The sequence below is a fragment of the Lactuca serriola genome, chromosome 6 (genome assembly GCF_051521515.1).
Source record: "Lactuca serriola cultivar US96UC23 chromosome 6, Lser_US96UC23_V15, whole genome shotgun sequence".
NCBI lineage: Eukaryota > Viridiplantae > Streptophyta > Magnoliopsida > Asterales > Asteraceae > Lactuca > Lactuca serriola.
In genome coordinates, this window is record NC_136413.1 from 164031301 (window position 1) to 164053614 (window position 22314).

The following is a 22314-nucleotide window of genomic DNA, read 5'->3' on the forward strand; positions in this document are numbered from 1 at the left end:
TTTCATAAGGAAATGAATTTATTAACTTACTTTTTTTCAAAGCTCAAGGCTAATTTCATTATTACTTCAGACCAGAGTAGACAGTGAGTTTAAGTCGAATTTTGAACTTTAAAAATTGGTTGGAGCCCACCAATGAAGGAAGGGACTCTCCAAAAATAGGCGTATGCCACTGTGTATGGCAAGCACACGGTATTCTTTAGTAAAAGGCGAAAGAATAGTTCGCTTTGTGCTTACCACATGGCTGCGTGCCTTCTAACTTCCCAGCTGCTTGCTTTAAGTAACGACTCTCACCCATTCTGTTTCATTCCAGCAGCCGATGTGGGATGACCCCCCAAACCTACATCCCACTCTTTTAAACACTTCTTCCATCCTTCTTTCTTTTTTTCCTTCTCTTATTTTGATTTGGGTTTTTTTATCTGCTTTTTAAGTGTTCATGTATGGGGCTTGAAAGTAATTACTAGATATTATAATTAGAATAAGATATTTAGTGAAACATTAATTTTAGTTAGACCAAAAGAAGAACATCTTTTTTGAAGAAAAACAAAGTAGGAGTTTCATTTTATGGTAAATGAAGGGGCTAAATTGGTAAGTGCGTTTTACTTTTGGACAAAGGTATTGTGAAAATATATTAAGTCATTTTGTTTGTTTCACTTGTCAAAGAGCTTATAAATGGTTTTAAATTTAGACTTCACACTTGACACATTGGCTTTAGTACTCTTCAAATATTTTTTTCAATTACAACATTTCATTTAGAACGGTAGCTATATACTATAAAACGAGAGCTAGTTAAAAAGTAGCAAGGAACAAACAAATTAAGGCATAATTGGTTGTTGAACACAGACATTCCAATTCTTTGAAGCCTTAACTCTTCTAAAAGAAAACCAATTGAAAGTGATGCAGGGGCATCCATGTTATTTTCAGCTAATACCAAATCAGCCCATTTCATGTCTCCAACTCACCTTGGGCTTGAATCAGATTCTTATTTTGGGTTTAAAACAATTCAAGGAAGAAGTATCATTTTCTGGCAGCCCAATAAAGCTGAAGAGTCTTCATAATCAGCCTCATTATTGTTTTAAATGTTTCTTTAATTGTCTTTTTGATTGTTTTCCAACTTCTGGTCTTTCACTAGACTTTTCATTTTCCTAGAGTTATGTTTCCTTTAGTTTTTCAGCTCTATATAAGGAGCTCTAAGTTGTAGCAGCAAAATCATCTTTTGAATAATGAATTCGCCATAGCTTGTAAAGTTGTTTTTGAGTGTTCTGTAACACCCAAAGTTTGGAAAGCCAAGAAAAGAAAGAAAACCCCAATTTTAAGGGGAGACTCGGCGAATCCAAGGAGGGACTCGGCGAGTCCGAGCGGGATCCGGGTTGAGGTGTAAGCGACCGACTCGGCGAGTCGGCCAAGGTGACTCGGCGAGTCTGGTCTGAGCAAGGAAAACCCTAAATCCGGGACTTGGAGCTTATTTAAACATCTCATTCTCTCCCCTAGGGTTCCTTTACTGCCTCTCTAGCACATATCACTAAACCCTAGCCGCCATAATCGTTTTGGAGCAAGATCTACCCTTAGTGAAGCTTTTGGAGCTTGAGAGAGAAGTTAGTCTTTATGGAGCAAGAATGGGGCCTTGGATCTAGAGTTGGTGGATCATTTCTGAGCACTCAAAGGTAATAAATCGTTACCTTCCCTCTTTTGTTTGATAGATCAACCTTAGCTATGTGATTTGGGGATTTTATGCCATGCTTAAGATCTATTTCGAGTTATAAGCCTAGATCTGAAGTTGCTACTTCAGATCTGAGTGTATCTTGGCCTGGAAAGTCATAAAGCATCTGTTATTGGGTTGATGGTGAAGCCTCTTTGTCTTAAACCATAGTTTGGATTGTTTTAAGCCTAGATCTCTTGATCTACACGTAAAGTTTGCCACTTTACGTGGGGGATAGGCCTTAGAAGTATGGATCTATGAGTTGGAAGCCCTGTTTGGCTCGAAAAGCCACTGCATGGATTAAGGACTGAATAGACTCGGCGAGTCCTTCTAGTGGACTCGGCGAGTAGCTTGAAGATGAGGAGGAACTTGACGAGTGGGATGAACAGCTCGTCGAGTCGGATGAAGTTAGGCATGAACTCGACGAGTTGGAAGAACAACTCGACGAGTTGGTTGAAGATTTCCTTAGGCTCGGCGAGTCTATTCTTGGACTCGGCGAGTCAGGTCGCGAAACCCCAAACCCTTCGAGTTGAAACTCGAGTCAGCGAGTCGGGTGGAGACTCAGCGAGTTGGACAGGTCAGGACTCGGGAATAGTTGACTCGGCGAGTCATGGACTGACTCGGCGAGTCGAGTCGCGAATAGAAGGACCCTGAGCATATGAACTCGGCGAGTTATTAGGTGGACTCGGCGAGTAGGGTTGACCTGGAAGGTTGACTTTGACCAGGATTTTGACCTTGACTAGAGTTGACCTAGTTGACCTTTGGAGGTCAGTTGGACTAAGTGTTATTTTGGCATTGGTAGCTCGAGGAGCTAGTGGAGCAGCAGTTCGGAGTCAGAGGTCAAGTAGCAGTCAAAGGACTAGCAGCATCAGTTCAGCAGTCTCAGGTGAATTTCCTTCCAGTAGGAACGGGTCTAAGGCCATAATGCCGACCCGTTTAGCTAGTAGTAGTTTCCAGATTTGATCCGATGCAGTAGTTAGCATGTTTGATGTCTGCGTGGCTCAGACAGGATTTATGTGTTATGAGATCCGGGCTACGGCCCGATGTAGTATATGTGAGTTCATGCTAGTGGATATATTTATGCTATGTTCAGTCAGCTTCGGACTTCGGTCCGATGTAGGGGACGGAGGTCCCAGTCAGCTTCGGACTTCGGTCCGATGGAGGGGGCAAGGCCCCAGTTAGCCCGGACTTCGGTCCGATGCAGTGGGCAAGGCCCAGTATGTGCTTTATATGTTAATGTGTGGTATGTGGTAGATTGGGGGAGCTCACTAAGCTTCGTGCTTACGGTTTTCAGTTTTGGTTTCAGGTACTCGGTTTTCAAAAGAGGAGCTCGGGAAGATTGCAGTGCACACACCATAGTCAGTTAGCCTGAGGATGTTTGACTCTGATAATGAGATTATATTTTGAATTAATACTCTAAAAATTATGTTATAACTTATGATACAGTTTTGTAAATATGGTTTTAGTAATGTTTTAAAAGAAATTTTTAGTCGTGATTTTTAGGTCGTTACATGTTCACACACGGAAGGATTCGATTCTTGTTTGTTATTAGTGTGGTGTTGTTGCTTTATCACTATTAACATCAACCATCGTCAATTTGGTTGATATTGGTGGTGTTTAATTACTTTATCCTTGATCTAATCAGGTTGTCTACCCTATCCCTGTTACAGCCTTTCTTTTATCCTATTTTCACCCACTTATGTATCAAAAAGAAAACACAACAATGTTTCCAATACTTATTATGACGAAAAAGCATCGCGTTCCGGTACGTCCAAAGAACCCATATTAAAGTAATGAAGATGGTAAAAACCGCATTTTCATATTGTGGATCAAGGAGCTTGGATAATTCTAGATGCATGCATTAGTGAGTTGCTTGAACACAAAATGTGTTTTTGATTTCCGGATACACTAATGTTTGGCTGAGTTCTGCAAACTTATATGCAATTGTAATAGAAATATAAACAAGAGGTAAGTTAAACCAGGTTATATACACTCGTATACTTAAAATATAAATAAAACTATAAGCCTATACGTCCGCATTCTTAACTAATTAACTTTATTCAAGTGAGGTAAACATAAGCTTAATTTAGTTGTGTTTAGCCGTTTAGCTATGTATCACCCCATTATAAGCCCCAAAACTCAAGAACTTTGATGGCAGCTAATATTATGAAAAGATAAATAAAGTATGAAAAGCCAATGGACATTTGTGACAAAATCCATTTCTAATCATTAAGTATAGTTCATATTTAATCCAAATTGAATTTCTTTACCTCATTTACTTCTGATAAAATTGTTCAAAGCTTTAGGTTAATTGCCATGTTACTATAGACATAAGGTGTTGTTTGGCTGGCAATAAATGAATGGAATTTGATACACTAAAGCCTATGTGGTCAACGAGAACTACTTTGAGTGAGTGCAAACTCCATGAGAAACTGAAAGAAAGAAGATAAAAAAAAACTATTGTATTCCATTCTTTGCTAGTGTTTAAATAATAACAACGAAAGGATAAATCAAGTTCACAATAGAAATCCCAAAATATAAACTCAATCCAAACAAAAATCCAAATCCTAAGGAATACTTTAAAAGCATGGAACCAATCTTATCCTACTTCACGACTTTACCCATCTGATAATCTTTCTGCCAAACGGGTTTCACCACCACCCTATCGGACTTCCTTACTGGCCAGTCAAGCTGACGGGCCATGATCAACATCCACATTTGTTGACGGGCTCAATCCAAGCGTAACAAAATTCTAGAGAAAATGATTTCAATTCCTTTGAATTTATGTATTTAGTTCAGCTTTAGAGGGAGGGAATGATTCTTAAATGAAAAAAATCCTTCAAACGAAGAAAATATGTTTCCATCAAGATGTTGAAGGAATCAATTCCTTGGCAGTGGACATAGGAAGATTACCATTTTGCCCTTACTAAACACTTCATCAATTTTAAACCTTACACATGCACTCCTTATTTTCCGGTTGACAGGTAACACACACCGCGATCGTCATCTTCATTTCTTCACATTGTCGATAGCCAGGTTCCTCCGATGTCGATGTCTCTCTCTCTCTCCGTCTCTCTCTCTCTCTCTCTCTCTCTATCTGATATGTAAATCGATTGTTGTGTTTTTACCATCTTTTGAGTTGTGGCTTTTCATGAATTAATTTATGTGAGGATCGATTGGTTCCTTGAAATTGATGGTTCATTACAATCGATTGCTTTCTAATAATCATAATCAAAGATCGAATGGTTCCTGATATGCTTGTTTAAAATCCAATTGCTACTGAAAATCGATGCTTCATGTGAAGAATTGAAATTTGTTGCTTGCTATGTAGAACAAGAAGTTAATTGCTTGTTATTTACCAAGTTATAACTTCTTGGTTATCACCATGAATATATTGATTAGCTATATGAGTGTTCGGAGAAACCACCTTTTCTTTCTAAAGGGTTTTTTATACTTGTTTGCTTATCTCTTGTTTTTCGTTATGTTTACAGGTATGACAAGTCATATTAGGATATGTACTAAAGAAGACGATATATTGTTATGTTTTTTGGTAACATTTTTGGGATGTGTATTGAAATGATTTTAGGTTATGATGTTTTTTGCTTGATTTTGCACGTTATATTAACATGATACTCGATCAATAAAATAAAATTTTTACTATTTTACTATTTTATATAATGTATATTTACATATTAGTTAGAAAACAAGGTAAAATTAAGAAAAACAAACAAAAAGAATAATTTTGTGATTTTACATGGATTATAATTCCATTTCCTGCGAACCGAACAAAATCTGGAATTAATTCAAATTTTCTAATTATATTTCCCACCAACCAAACAATATATATGGAATTGGATTCTAATGCATGACATATTCCTTTTCCAATTCCTTCAGCAACATTCTACGAAGCAAACTACACCTAAGTAGTTATTGATATACCAAAACTAGTGTAATTTTGAACCTTAAAATTTGATGGAGCCCTTCAATAAGAATAGACTCTCCAAAAATAGGCAATTCCCACCATGTAACGACCCAAATTTTCAAATAAAATTTTCATTTTTAAATTACCAAAACATTCCCATAAAATATGAAGTCTTAATGACAATTGTTTTCAAAATCCATAATAACAAACATTTTATTCAAAAAATCATAGTGTCCCCAAATAAAATATCGAAGAGTGCACGCCGCGCCATCAAGCCTTGCCCTTGCCTTTAGGCTCCGAAGTACCTGAAACAATCAACAAACTGTAAGGTAATGCTTAGTGAGTTCCCCATAGCATACCCCACACAATTCACATAATCACATAATCCATATTAGCTATATAAGCTACATAAACCACATAAGTCATGCATACAGCATATAGGGATGCCATGGAAACCCTCCAAGGTCTTATATCAAGTGCCTCTAGAACCCCCACGTGGTCTTAACTACCTATCATGGGAACCCCCGCACGGTCTACCTGCCATGAGAACCCCCACATGGTCTTTACTAACTACCATGGGAACCCATACATGGTCTTCACTAGCTGCCATGGGAACCCCTACATGGTCTTCACTAGCTTCCATGGGAACCCCATCATGCACTACTAGAAAAACAGCCTTTTACGACGCTCATTGCGCGTCGTAAAAGGCTCAGACGACGCACAAATGCGCGTCAAGGAAGGCCCTGTCATAAAGAGAGACGATGCGCATTTACGACGCTCATTTACGACGCGCAATTACGACGCGCGTTTACGACACGCAATGCGTATCAAGGAAGGCCCTGTCATAAAAGAAGACGACACGCATTCGCGTGTCGTAACCTTACGACGCGCGTGTTAATGACACGCAATGCGTATCAAGAAAGCCCTTGTCAAGAAAGGTCATGTCATAAATGAAGATGACACACATTTTTGCGTATCGTAAATTTAAATGTTTACAAAAAATAAATTTATATATTTATTAATTTTAAATTAAATTTGCATTTAATTTCTCATAATAGAAATAAAATATATACAAAAAATACAATCCATTGCATAATATAAAATAAAATTTCGTACTAAAAAAATAAAATAAATTGCACAAATTATAATGCCATACAAAGAATCATTCAAATGTTAAACAAAAATAATACATTGCTAACATGGGTTATACATTCCTATAAAACTAACAAATAATCATACAACTCTCTTTCTTACTGGAAACATTTCATGTTATTTGTTTCTGCCAACGCCTTGTGTGCGTACCACCTGCTTAATGTGTACTGGAAAGGAATGCCAAACATGATTACAAGTCTCCCTTAATCTTGATTACTCACCTGCTTAAGTAGAATGTTGTTGTTGAGAAGGTTACCTAGCAACAGAGAAAAACACAACACCTCTCCCACAATCACAACATCCTTTACAGAAAAAGGGTTGTCAATTACTTTCATTAAGACTTTCATTCAATCACAAAAATATTAAATAAAAGGGTGAAAAAAATAACTTACTTTTGATAAGTTGATCTCCCTTAGAGAAAACACAGCTAAAGCATTGAACAAGACCCTAGGGCCTTCTTCTAATGTAAACACAATGCTCGTCTGCAAAATTGAGGCGATAAAATAAAATTTGAATATTGTTTGGGTAGTTTATATATGATTTGATAATTTGATTTAAAATACAATAAAATAAATTATCTTTTTTATTACCTTATGGGGCTTGTCAATTCCTGGGATTATAGGTTATCTTGCTAGTATTAGAAAACGAGTTATGATATCTAAATCATCGTGAACATTCAATATAACAATTGTAAGACAAAAGGAGAAATGTATATTTGAAAATACTATGAGATATGATTTTTTTTAATGTTATAAATCCATAAATAAAGCGCAACAAATAGTTACCTATCTTTTTTAAAAACTTTTATGGGGGTATAATGACCGAAATGCCCTTGTATTTATATACATGTTTACAAATATAACTTTAATAACTAGGTGACACCTGGATTGTTTGTGCTAGCCCAATTTCAGCAGCCTGAGAACTTGCAACTGCTCCAGTGTCTCGTATGGATTCCGAGGCTACAATCTATTAAAAAAAAACCTTAACAAATTTTAAACAAAGAAAAAAAACACAATATTAAAAGTTTAAACGCAATAATTAGAACACAGTTTCATTTATTTGTTTATTATAGCACCCTACTTCATTGATCAAGTTCCTGTGTCATCAACAAACCTCTACTAAATCACAAGCTAGCACTTACTTTCTTATAATTTTACAAAATAATCAATGACATTGATTTTGGTCTACACAGTTCTCCAATTTTGTCTATTTTAGACATCTAACTCATACTTGAAAAAACAAAATCGGTATCAAACTGATATTTGTCATGTGCTAAAGTAGTTCCAACCACATCTTATGTCTCAATGAATACCAATTTATGTTGCATTATTTCCTGGACCATACATAATAAGTTTCAGTTAAATAAGTTCAATTCCATTCATCACTTAATTTAGCAAACTGATAGTTGTCCTGTGCTAAAGTAGTTTTAATAGAATCTTCCCTTACAGCTCCATGGTACAACACTGTTGACAAAATCAGGACTTGTAACTGCAGAAACAGGGGACCCATTGGCCTCACCGTTTTGCTTTTTGGCATTTGGGCCTATGCCATTTTTACTCATTACTTCAACAACCTTGAAAGGTGTAATGATATATGTATCCTATTTATATGCAGATAAGTCTGCTAGTATATGAACCTGCTCTACTGCTTCCGGAAGGAGTGGGGTCCGCTGAGGGGACTGAGCCTAGCTGTAATAGGGTTGATGTGAACCATGTTGACCTTTCACTTGAAAGTCTTAATTGTTTTTCAGACTCAGAAAGAAGTTTTAATGCATGCTTTAATCTTTCAATTTCTACTTCTGTCACTGAAGAATTGTGCAATCATCCATAGTTTCAGTTTATAGTAATCAAAATATAATAATAAAGAAAAAAGTTGAGAAGAACTTACAGCTTCTACCATCAAACAATGAGTCAGCACTAGCTTCAATTACTTGATATGTTCCAGCAATAATGTCCATAATAAGTGTAGCCATTTGAGACATGAGGACCATAGGGTAAACTCCCAATTCCATCAATTCTCTGGCTCTTTTCACAATTTCATCTGTATTTGATGACATTGCTAACTCCAGAAGTTCCAATAAATTCTCATCAGAGACAACTCCTACCTACAATCAACTCCAAAAGAATCAGTAAAAAGTTTGAATAAAAGGTTACAAGGATCAAGAAACCTATAGATTAGATACTTACAAGTTCATTTCCAGCCTCTGAAGCGTCTTGTAACGCCCGCAGATCCGGGCTAGTCAATTTAGAGACAATAGGGGTTGAAAACGACTTTTTGACAAAAAGATTATTTAGAATAAATAATCTTAACCAATTTGTAGAATATGTCACAAGGTTTCCGTACATATAAAGAACGCTGAAATCCGAGTTATAACGAAGAAGTTATGACCCGTCGAAGTTTCGCGTCGGAACCGGCACGGCGCCGGGAATCGTAAATAGTAAATTTATGATATATAGAGATTTAGCCTTAGCGCTCTAAACAAAAGTCGTAGAATATGTTAAACTAAGAAAATCGATAAAAAGAACGCCCAAATCTGACTTCGTATGAAGAAGTTATGATTTTTCGAAGTTTCGGATTAGCGGTGTACAGCCCGAAATTCGAATTTTAGATCGATTGATTTTTAGCCGACACAACCTAAACAAGAATCGAAGATCTCGTTATTAGTAGCGTAACGATAAAAATACAGACGACAATGGACATCGAATAAAGAAGTTATGAGATTTTAACGGACCAATCCTGTCCTGGCCTGTTAAAAATATAACTTTAAAAATAAAGTCAAAATTAACCAACGGAGTCTAAACGAAAGTTGTAGAGTATGTCTCCACCTACGCGTGGATATAAATAACGTCAAAAACGGAGTTCGTATGAGCTAGTTACAAATTATAGTAGTATATTTACGTATTAAAATAAAGTATAAATCATGTATACGTACACATATATATACATATGTATATATCATTAGAAAGGTATCGACGATGCGGTTATTATAAAACTAATGTTGAGTTCTTTCGACATTAGTTTAGTACAAAGATCATTAAATCCATTTAAAATAGTATTATAGAGGGGTGTTTAGTTGTTTATATAACTAAAAGGTCATTAAGTAATTATGGAGGGTAGTTTTTGAAAAGTCAATTAGTATAAATAAGAGCCTTGGGCTCTCATATTTCTTGCACCATTCTCTTGATTCAAGAGTCTTTCTCTCCTTATCCCCCGAGCATTTCGGTCCCTCGTGATTCGACTTCTCTTTCTGTAGTTTTAGTATAGTAAGGTGAGCGCTGAAGCGCTGCACGAATCTTTCTTAGAAAGATTCAGCGACGAAGTTCTGCCCCTGCAGAGCCCGACTCCTAGCTAAAATCCCCTTGAAAGTAAGTTATGTTTACCCTATTTTAAATATAGTTTATATTTAAAATTAGTATTGTTATTATAAATTTATAATAAATATTTGGGCTATTATTATGACTTATATAAGTGTCGTTATAATATCTTTTAACTACTCGCGGTACGGGGAATCTGGTTTAAAGGGCCGCATAGGGTTGTTGGATTTCAGAAGTGCTATACGCCAAAATGGTCCTGCCCTCCGGTGTTTTATGTCTGGCCCCTGTCTGTACATAGTAGTTGGAAAGTATTGTTTAAACGCTTATATAATAATAATAATAATAATAATAATAATAATAATAATAATAATAAGACTAATAATTAGTCACGGTAATATTAGACTAAAATCTAGTGGTGATAATACTAGGTTTTGTCAAAGGAAATTATTTTAAAGTAAACGAAGCGCTGTCCGAGTACCGAGTCACCACCTTCTCAGGTGAGTGCATAGTTACTTTCAGCTTACACATAGATATGAAGTATTTTATATAAATTACGTGCTGTGTGTGTATATTATCTGTATACTTGCTATCTATGCTGGATGAACGTTTTATACATGTTTTCAATGATTTAAACTGTATATGTATTTTATATCTACAAAATGTGTTGGGTAAAACATGGGTAGATGTATTAGTTGCTGTGTGATAAAATGAAATAATGAGATGCCTCGTTATAGATGTTCTTGATGATCTAGTCATCTAGCGGAGTATAGATGACGACCACGGACTATTCTAGACAGTCCAGTGGAACACTAACAGGCTCGCAACCTGTAGGTGTTTATTCGAACTTTGTGTTTAACCGAACTGTGTGTTTATTCGAACTGTGTGTTTATTCGAACTGTGTGAACTGTGTGCTCACCAGATATACTCCATCCCAATGATAGTCCTTTGACTAGGTCCCTTGTGTTAGATGTTTTAGGGACGTAATGTGAGGATAACGGGAATGGGTAATTGGGTTGATTGTTTGATGTTTAAAAATAATAATTATATTATTGTGGGTTGAAAACCCTATGTGCTCACCAGGTTTCCCAACCTGACCCACTCAGTTTATTTTTATCACAGGTGTTGATATGAAGTCACAATACACTGAGAGATTTAAAGAGATGTAGATCACTAGTGTAAATAATTGTAAGTTCTGTTTATGCTTATGTTTCTGTATTAACGATGACATCCCAAACGTTTTAAAATGAAATAAATACGTTTCATCGAAAATGTTTTAATAACGTATTTACCATGTTTTTCTGGGAACAAATTCCGCAACATTTTTATAAAATGAAGTACTCTGATTTTTATAAAGCATAAACAAAATCGGTCTTTTCTGGCCGTGAAAATGGGGATGTCACACGTCTTCATCTTTTTCATTACTTTGATTTACATCATCACCATGTGTTGTATTAAAGGGGCTTGTCAATTGAACACCCCTAAGTTTTACAAACTCGTTTATCTGCATAAATTTAATAAAAACTTGCAGGAATTCTAAAAAAAAATCTCATTACAATGTGCAACTAAATTTACAAAAACGAAAAAAAATACTTACCCATGTGATTGCAGTCCAACGGGTGAGTTCATCTGCCATGCGACCGTAATCTACAAACTTCATCAGTACCACTCCTAAAGTCAGAAATTTACAAATAAATGACAAAATTTGCTACTAAAAAATATGAGGTTTAATCGAATTACAATTTATATAGTTTTTAGTATAATCTTATTTGGTCTTTAAAAAAATATCATTATGTTTAATTTTAATTTGTAGATAAAAGTTCATTAATTATAACTATATAACATAAAGAGTAGAGTCAAAACAATATGTTGTATTTTACATACAATATGAAAATTCATTACATGTCAACTAAACATGATCATGGAATGTAATGTAATGACTGATTCCATTACCTTGTTCATTAGCTACAGAGTCTTACCAGAGATTTCTTCATCTCCTGAAGAAACTTTGAAAGTGCCAAGTCAGCTTGTTGCCGGATTTCATAGCTGGAATCACTTAACATATTAAATAAACCTGAGATCTCCACATGTGACATGTCAGATGAATGCAACAATGTTGTGCGAAAAAAACACATGCAAATTGATGGGAATACCCTTTAACTGTGAAGTGAGATCATTTACCATCAAGAAAATCAGGAAGAAAACCGAGCATGTCTATGTCTGGAACACTGTCCAACACAGTGATCCATCCAACCAAAAATTGGCGAACATAAGGATTCAACACATTCATACGCTCTCTCAACAAAGATATAAATTCTTCAATGCTGATAAAAGATAAAGATTATTCAGGATCCCAAGTTAAATACAATTTACAGTAGTAAACCTATCAAATTTATACAAACAACTGAAAGGTGATCACCTGAATTAGTCAGTCTCTGTCACAATGTCCTGTTTTCAACAATAAGAACAACTGTGATTCAGCATTAGAACAAATATAACAAATAAAAAGATGAGTCATTTACTTACCTTAATGATTCTATCTAACAGATGAGTTGCACTTTGTACATTGGGATATGAGTCTGCTGAAAGCTTACATAAAGCATCAAATATCTTATTTAATAACACAATGAAGTCTCCTCTCACAACCTGCAAAAGGCATAAAGTAAGCCCTAAATATATTGTTTACAGTTTATACACCATCTGATGAGCTCACAACTAATTCTCACCTTTGTGATGTTGTATAAAGCTTCACAAGCATAATAACGAAATCTGCTATCTTGATCGGAGAAAGAGTTTATAAAATTTTACTTTGCTTTAGGAATAGATCATCGAAAATTGCTCTAGCCTTATTCTGTTTTCTCAATCTAATTTATGTGGAGACTAACCATCTCAAATAGGTTTAGGTATTAATAGAGAGCACTCTGCAGGTACCATATGTAGTGGTGCTTTGTGCTTGCTAAGGTGGAAGGAAACCACAGCCAAGGCCGTGGTTACCATACCAGATGAACTTATTAAAATTAAATTTTAACCCCGATGCAATGCTAAAACATCTAAGAAGTTGCCTCAAGTTTTTGAAGATCACTGACCTCATGCTTAACTAATAAAAACAATTACCGTTAGTTCTTCGAAAAATAAATAAACACATATACATACATACATACATACATATATATATATATATATATATATTATGCATACAATAAATATATAGATGAACTGTATTTGGACAATGGTGTCTTTTAACAGGTAGGGGGTCTTGTACTGTAGCCATGAGTGGAGAATTTTCATGCGTAAATCCCTGTGAAAAGGGGGGCACAACTTACAATTCACTCACCAAGATAAATAATATTGGCAATAAAGAAATGAAGAAAATTATGAGAGATGTAGGGTAGGTTTAAGATAGGACAGCTTTGTAGAGTACCCAAAACATCTCTCTCTTCTCTTCTCTTTCCTTTTTCTCTCTCTCATACACATAAACACGCATATTCATAGATGAAAGGTGAATCATTGGTGTCAATGGTTCAAATTTTGCTTTTTGGTGGAGAGAAGAACCTGATGCCTCTTTTTGGTGGTACAATTTGCTAGCAGGTGGATTGTAATGGAAGAAGAGGCAAGAGAAAATCATCATTCATCAAATATATATCCAATGGCCGAGGACCCACATATTTATGTTCTTATTTCTCAAATCACATGAACTTTTCAAAATCAGCTTCTGTATGTATGTGAGAAATAAATCGGGCTGAACTCATCAATTAGGGTTTGAGGCACTTATAATCAGAGTTCTTTCGTCATACTCATAGACAAACAAAATATACACATCATGCATAAGAATAATTCACACATTTTATCATCTTAACCTTATCATTAATCTCTCTACAAAGATGAAATAGGCAGAGATTAGTCTAAATTAACATGAAAAAGGGTAAGGAAACAAATACAAGTGCCAAGTAGAAAATATGAAGTACTAACTAGACCATAATCACTGAACTTCAAATAATACCGATTTTATAAATATTTAAGAATGGAAGAATGTTAATCCTCTGTAAAAGAAGTATATATGTAGAAGTAGAATAGAAAAGAAAAAGAAGAGGTGAGGAGAGGAGATGACCTAAAATCAGAATCTGCAATTGAGAAAACATGACGATCTAGCTCCCCAAATGCTACTCCTTTGTAGCATTGCATCATTGTGAAGTCATTGAAATAAAAGAAAATAAATATACCTGAGAGAAGTCGTGGGAGCCAGAACCAACGGAAGTGCACATACACATCTTTTATGAAAAAACCCTAAGTCTTCGGTGTGTTAGTCAATAACTTGTACCAAAAAAAACCTAAATCGCTATAAGAGAGGAGTGAGACCTGAATCGCTTTCATTAAGATGGGATATCTTGAAGCGGAGATGTATAGCAGTCCGATAGGGCGGGATACTTTACTCATGCGGCATAATCGGACAAATCAGGGGTGTCGAGCTAACCCACACGAAGTCGATTGAAGTTCCTGCCTTGAACCTTGCAGTTACCGTCAAAAAACACACAAAAGTATTGGGCTAACAATATACGTATAGTTGCTGGTCTCCATTTTGTGATCTTTGGGAATGAACGCGAGTTTTTAAGAAAAAAAATTGTAGAATGGTTAGATGAGTTGTCGAGGTGTATAGCAGGTATCGTGATTAGGGTTTGCATAGAGAAAGGAAGAAGAGGACGAAGGGAGATTTGAAGCGGGGTATTTAAAAATTTTAGAATTTTAAGAGAATTTCATTTCCCACTTTTAAGAAACGCGCCTTTTGAGTAAAAACATAAAGCAACACTGAGAGAGGACGCACATTTTAGATAAAGTGCCCTCCGTGTTTTTAATTTTTTTACATTAGACACTAATTTAAGGGCACGCAATAATACGTGACATAAATCCTTAAATTTTTTGAAGAGATGACACTTATTTAATGTCACTCTCTTTTGCGAAACATAAATCAATGAGTGTCGTGGTTTGCGCGTCATAAAAGGGTCTTTTTCTTGTAGTGATGGTATTCACTAGCTTAGTGAGTTCCCCCATCGTACCATATAATCACATACTACCAGACATATATAGGTGCCCGACCTACCCTTTCAGACATATCTGGGTGCTCGACCTACCCTACTGAGCATACATGGGTGCTCAATCTACCCATTTCAAGCATACCTGGGGTGCCCGACCTACCCATGCCAAGCATATTTGTGTGCCCGACCTACCCTTCGGTATATTCCAACCAGTTGCGGGGTATATCTCACCCTTACCACTATCACATAATAACATAACATAAACATACTGTCAAATATATCTGGGTGCCCGACCTACCCTCCAGTTTATTTCAACCGGCTACGGGGTGTATTCCACCCCTCCTTACCACTACCACATAATACATAGCATACAAGCACATAAATCTCTAAAGATAGTGGCATACCATATAATTATCACAAATACAATCATCTATACTATAAACAACTACTAGTGGGTCGGCTTTGGTGCCTTAGTCCCATTGCTACCGGGAATGTAACTCACCTCACTTTGCTGAAGCTCACTGCAAGAAATCCTTACTTGCTACCCTGGCAATTCCTCGAGCTATCAATACCAAAATATCACCCAATTAGAATCCATGAAAGCCAATCAATGGCCCAATTTTCCAAATTGGGCCAAAAGCCTTACATGAAACTACCCTTTAGAACCCATTTTGTACTTCATAACCCTAAAGGGGTCAACCTTGGTCAAAGTCAAGTCAAGGTCAAAGTCAACATCCAAGTCAAAGTCAAAGTTAACGCTTTGAGTTGACTCAACTCGTCGAGTTATTTCACAACTCAACGATTTCCCATAAACCACATAATCGTGATACTACGTATCAACTCGTCGAGTTCTTTCCTTTTTAATAGATTCGGGTCATACTCACATCAACTCGCCGAGTTGCTTCGTGAGCTCGTCGAGTTTTTCAGTCTGTTTACTCTTCAATGCATTAAGCCTTTATTCTTCAAATCTAAACCCAATACTCTAGATCTAGACTGGAAATACCTTTTAGAAGGGTAAAGTTTCCAATTTTACCCATTAATCCCTTCCTAAATAGAATAATCTCAAACCCTAACCCAAAATGGCTTAGATCCAACTCCAAAAGCCATCAAAACTTCAAGATAGACCATGAGGTCATAGATCTGGACTCAAGGGACAATTTGGTCACGTAAAGCTCCCATCTTTACTTACATGCATGACCTAATAGGGCTTAAAAGACCAAAATGATTGTCTAAAGGTTGCATGGGACTTCTATGAACATAAAGTTGGCACCTTTAAGGCATTAAGTCCCCTCAAGACCTTAGATCCGAAGGGTTTTCCCAAATAGGACGTCCAAATCCCAACCATCAACATACTTGGACCAAAACATGAAGCAAAACATCCTAAGACTAGATTTAAGCATGCCATGTACAAGGTTGAAGTTTTATACCTTAGATGAACCATAAATGAAGCCCAACTTCTAGATCTACAATCCTCCTACACGTTCTTGCTCCTCCTTCAATCTCTTTCTTCTTCAAACTCTCCAAGAATGCACAAGATTAGCTCGTAATCACCAAAAATGGCTTAGGGTTTCGATATTATGGTTTTGGGAAGTAGAGGATGGAATTGAGACCAAACCCAAGAGCTTAAGTTGCTAGAATAGGGTCATGATTTTAGGTTTTCCCAAACCCTATCTGACTCGTCGAGTTGGTATTCCAAAAACACACGACCTTGATTTCCAACACGTCGAGTTCTTCCCCCATGGAATCGACGACTTGGCTTTCTACTTGAGTATTTTTCTTTCCTTAATCGACCTTCTAGATTTTGGGTGTTACAATTGGACTGCTTCAAAGCTTTTCATGTAATTGTGGAAAGACAAACAGGCAAGCAGCTAAAATGTCTCTGATCAGATAATGGTGGCGACTACTATTCCCATGAGTTCTCTACATACTGCGCGAAACATGGTATCAGACATGAAAAGACTGTCCCACAAACCCCACAACACAATGGTGTAGCATAATAGATGAACCACACCATTGTTGAGAAAGTTAAATACATGCTCAACATGACTAACCTCCCAAAGCCATTTTTGGATGAAGTTGTATTGACAACTTGCTATCTAATAAATAGGTCACCTTTTGTTCCATTGAATTTTGAAGTTCCAGAGAAAATATGGACAGGTAAAGACATTTCATATTCTCACGTGAGAGTATTTGGGTTCAAAGCGTTTGCACATGTATCAAGTGAATTGCATAAGAAGTTAGACCTCAAATCCACTCCATGCATCTTTATTGGATATGGAGATGGAGAGTTCGGGTATAGGCTATGGGACCCAAAACTGAAGAAGGTTATTTGAAGCAAAGATGTGGTTTTATTTAACAACCAATATTGCAATTTCAAGGCATCAGTTAGCGAGCGACTAAGATCAAAAGTTTCATAAATAATATATGAAAATAAAGATGATGTTTCCACTAAAAAAGAGGATGAAAAAGTTGATGATGCAGATCAAGAAAGTGTAGAGCAGGGGGAGCTTCCACCCACATGATAATTTAGATACATCGCCAGAAGTTACAAATGAAGGAACTCAAGTTAGACAATCTGAACAAGTTCATGCTACATCAAGAAGATATCTGACTACAAACTACATCCTTCTTGCGAGAGAGTGAGAGAGGGGGGAGCAAAGAGCTTTCAATAACCCGAATCTCATATTGACAAAACAAATTAACAGAAAGCCATAGAAGAATAAATGAATTATTTGCAGAAGAATCAAACATACGAGTTGGTGAAACTCCCCAAAGGAAAGAAAACCTTGAAAAACAAATGGATTTTCAAGTTGAAGAAAGACGACAAGGGAAATACTATGAAGTATAAGGCAAGACTCGTTGTCAAAGGTTTCCAACAGAAAGAAGGAATCGACGTTGATGAAATTTTTTCTCCGGTTGTGAAGAGGATGTCTATTCGAGTTGTACTAAGATTTGTTGCCAATCTAGATCTTGAACTTGTGCAAATAGATGTGAAAATAGCCTTTCTCCATGGTGATTTGGATGAAGAAATATACATGGAGCATCCCGATGGCTTTAAACTCCCAAAGAAATAGCATTCGTCTATAAATTAAATAAGAGCCTTTATGGTCTTAAGCAAGCCCCGAGGCAATGGTACAAGAAGTTTGACTTATTAATGGCGATTCACGACTACAAAAGAGTCATTGTAGACCACTACGTCTACCTAAAGAAGTTTCCAGATGGGAAATTTGTCATCCTTTTGCTCTACGTGGATGATATGTTGATGGTGGGCCAAGATGCAATGATGATCAACAACTTGAAGAAAGATCTGTCTAAGTTATTTGATATGAAAGACTTGGTCCTAGCACAACATATATTGGGCATGAAAATTATATGTGATAGAAAATCAATAAAATTGTTCTTATCACAGGAGGAGTATGTTGAATGTGTGATCAAAAGGTTCAACATGGAAAATGCCAAGCCCGTTGGTACGCCCTTGGCTAATCACTGCATGTTGAGTAAGAAAAATTGTCCCTCTCCCGAGAAAGAAAAAAGAAGAGATGAAAGCAGCCCCTTATTCCCCAACAATAGGAAGTCTTATGTATGCAATGGTGTGTACAAGACCATATTTTGCTCATTTTGTTGGTGTTGTGAGTAAATATCTAATTAATCCGGGATAACAACATTAGGAAGCGGTCAAGTTGATAATTCGATACCTGAAGGGTAGTTCGAAACTATGCTTATGCTACGGGGGAGCAAAGCCAATCGTGGAAGGTTATACAAATGCTGATATGTTAGGATATCTTGATAATAAGAAATCTACATCAAGTTACATTTTCACTTTGGCAGGGGAGCTATCTCGTGGCAATCCAAATTACAGAAGTGTGCAACACTATCAAGAACAGAAGCCGAGTATATTGCTACTGCTGAAGCTGGGAAGGAGCTTATACGGCTAAAACGGTTTCTTCAAGAATTGGGCTTTCCACAAGAAGAGTACATCATTCATTATGATAGTTAGAGTGCTATAGACCTGAGCAAGAACTTGATGTACCATTCCCACACAAAACACATTGATATCCGTTATCAGTAGCTTAAAAAAGCAATTGAGGGACGAGAATTGAAGCTGTTAAAGATCAACACCAATAACAATCCTACATACATGTTGACCAAGGTGGTGACACAAGAGAAACACAAACTATGACATAGTTGGGACGAAGATTGTTGGATGGAGACTGGAGGAGGGGGGGGGGGGATTTGTTGCGTTCCAGCCTCCAAATCTACAATGACCATCTTTGTTGACGAAATGAAACCTACGGTGGCAAGTTATTCTTCCTACCCTATGATGAACACAATTAATTAAGGTTGCACAAATGGTGGCTGCCATGGGTATAAATAGAGGCTTCATCTTCGGTTGTAAAGCATCACAAACTCAGAGAGTTTAATTATAACACTTAGAGAGAGAGAGTGTGTGTGTGTGTGTTAGTGAGAGGGTTGGTTTTTTTGTAATAGTTGAGTGTGAGTTGCTCCTCCTATTGTAATTTTATTTTTGTGTTGAATAGAAGAGATTTTTGATCCCCAATAGTAACTAGTAAGGTCAAAGGTACTATACAACTTATCACTAAACTACTAAAATTTTGAACTTAAAGGATTGATTGGAGCTTATATATAAGGGACTCTCAAAAAATAGGCATAGAGATTTTCAATCCCCAATAGTAACTAGTAAGGTCAAAGGTACTATACAACTTATCACTAAACTACTAAAATTTTGAACTTAAAAGATTGATTGGAGCCTATACATAAGGGACTCTTAGAAAATAGGCGTCCGTCACATAAAACAGCGAGCACACGGTATTCTTTAGCAAAAGGCGAAAGAATAGTTTGCTTTGTGCTCAATGCATGGCTGCATGTTTTTTACTGTCACAGCTGCTTGGTTTAAGTAATGAGACTCACACCTCCTGTTTTTATCAAGCAACCAATGTGGGATTACCTCCAAACCTGCATCCCTCTCTTTTTGAAGTCCATCTTCCACCTTTCTCCATTCTCTTGCTTTGATCTGATATTTGATCTGTCTTTTAGGAAGTGTTAATGTATGGGTTTTGAAAGTAATTACTGGATATTATAATTAGAATAAGATATTTAGTGAAAGATTAATTAATTTATATGACAAAAAAATAAATAAATAAATAAACATTTTCGTGAAGAAAAGCCAAGTTGGAGTTTCAAATAATGGTATTGTGAAAATGGATAATGGTATATGTATTAACTCATTTTATTCAACTCACTTATCAAAGAGTCTTAATGGCTTTTAATTTAGACTTCACACATTGGCGTTTAATGTTTAAACACGTTTTAGGATTTCATCATTTAGATGTTAGCACTAATAAAAACCACATGATCAGCAACCTTTTTTACGTTATCTCAAACACATGAGTTCCTTTCTTGTACTTCTTATGTTATAATGATTGCTAAAATGTACATTTTCATATTGTGGATCAAGGAGGTTGGATAATTTATCGATGCATGCATTAGTGAGTTGATTGAACAAAAAATTTGTTTTTGAGTTTCGGATACACTAAAGTTTGGCTCAGTTCTACAAATTTATATGCAGTTGTATTAGAAATGTAAACAAGGTGTAATATAAAGAAGCTTATTAGTCCTGACCTTTAACTTAATTTTATACAAGCTAGGCAAACAGAAGCTTAATTTCATACCCCATTATAAGCTCAAAATGGCAAGAACTTTCCTGTCATGAAAATTACCATGATACTATTGACCAGAGTAGTGACTCATACACAAGAACTAGAGAAAATTTGAACTTTGAAAATTGGTTGGAGCCCTTGAATATAACAAGAGACTCTCCAAAAATAGGCGTATGCCACTATATATGGAGAGAACACGGTATTCTTTAGTAAAAGGCGAAAGAATAGTTCGCTTTGTTCTCACCACATGGCTGCGTGCTTTTTCGTTTCTCAGCTACTTGGTTTATGTAATGACTTCCAAGTCTTTTGTTTCCTGTAAGCAGCCTATGTGGGATGAACATTAAACCTACATGCCTTTTTTTTCAAAGCCTTCCTCCTCCCCTTCCCATCTTCCTTTACTTTGAGTTGGTAATTTTGTTATGTTTTGTAGGAGGTGGTCGCGTATAAAGTATCTACTTATATTAGATAAATGGATAGCTGAAATAAAATATTTGGTAAGGATAAACTCACTGTTTTTTTTTAAATGGACTGAACCGATTCAACTGGGTGGTAGGTCACCGGTTTTTTAACTCGAGAAAAACAGTCTGTTACTAAACTAGTCAAAAGTGGATGGTTTGGTCATTTGATGCTTGTGTTTTGTGGGGGAATGTTCATGTTGTAGCTCGCATATGTGTGGATGATATTCTCCTAATGGTAATGGTGGTGTGAAATTAATTGAAGAACCCAAGACCAATTTCATGCATGGTTAAGTAAAAACTAAAAAGGATCTAGGCTTGTTATAGTATTGTTTGGGTATAGAAGTGGCTCGTTCAGCAGAAGGTTTTGTCATCAACCAGAGAATATACATTGTGGGTATATTAGAAGATTGTGGGTAGTTGTTCAAGTGCCTTTTCCATTGAACAAAACCTGTCAGTCTACAAAAAGAAGATGAAATCCTAAAATGGAGCATCACCGGTATAGACAAATAGTGGGTTAGTTCTTATATCTTACCATGACACAATCAGATATAGCTTTTTCAGTAAACCAGTTAAGTATTTTATAACCATTCACATCATTCGGTATTTAAAGAAAACACTGGGATATAATGTTTGTTCATGCCTTCAGATGAAAATCTTGACTTGATAGCCTATAGAGATGCAAGTTAGCTTAGCTATCCAACTACTAGATGATCATGTACAAATTATTTTAATAGCCTTGGTGGTACTCCAATTCCAGGGAGAACAAAGAGACAAAGCGTCATTTCTCGGGTCTTCCGTTGAAGCATAATATAGGGTGATGGCTAACACCATTTGTGAAGTTTATAATTAAGATTGATCGTGATTTTGATGCCAACGAGACTACACTACAAGAATCAACCCTATGGCGATGACAACTTTTAACCCTATGTCGACGACAAGTCGCCAAGATAGTCTATACCGACGATAAGTCATTAGATGTCATCGAGACTGATTTTCGGGGAAGAAAATATAGTTTTATTAATTACTTGTACATTTACATCTTGCTCATTTACATCTTCGTCCTCCGT

The 22314-nt window shown here is 36.3% G+C and overlaps 3 non-coding genes across 3 annotated transcripts; all 3 read right to left on the bottom strand.

The window, feature by feature from the left end:
* Window positions 1-124: 124 nt before the first annotated feature.
* LOC145060706 (U5 spliceosomal RNA) lies at window positions 125-243 on the bottom strand. Its single transcript, XR_013686895.1, has one exon. It is a non-coding gene; the product is annotated as a U5 spliceosomal RNA (small nuclear RNA).
* A 19632-nt stretch (window positions 244-19875) lies between these two features.
* On the bottom strand, window positions 19876-19992 carry LOC145060715 (U5 spliceosomal RNA). Its single transcript, XR_013686903.1, has one exon. It is a non-coding gene; the product is annotated as a U5 spliceosomal RNA (small nuclear RNA).
* Window positions 19993-20923: 931 nt separating this feature from the next.
* Window positions 20924-21042, bottom strand: LOC145060702 (U5 spliceosomal RNA). The gene has a single exon (XR_013686891.1). It is a non-coding gene; the product is annotated as a U5 spliceosomal RNA (small nuclear RNA).
* Between the last annotated feature and the right edge of the window lie 1272 nt (window positions 21043-22314).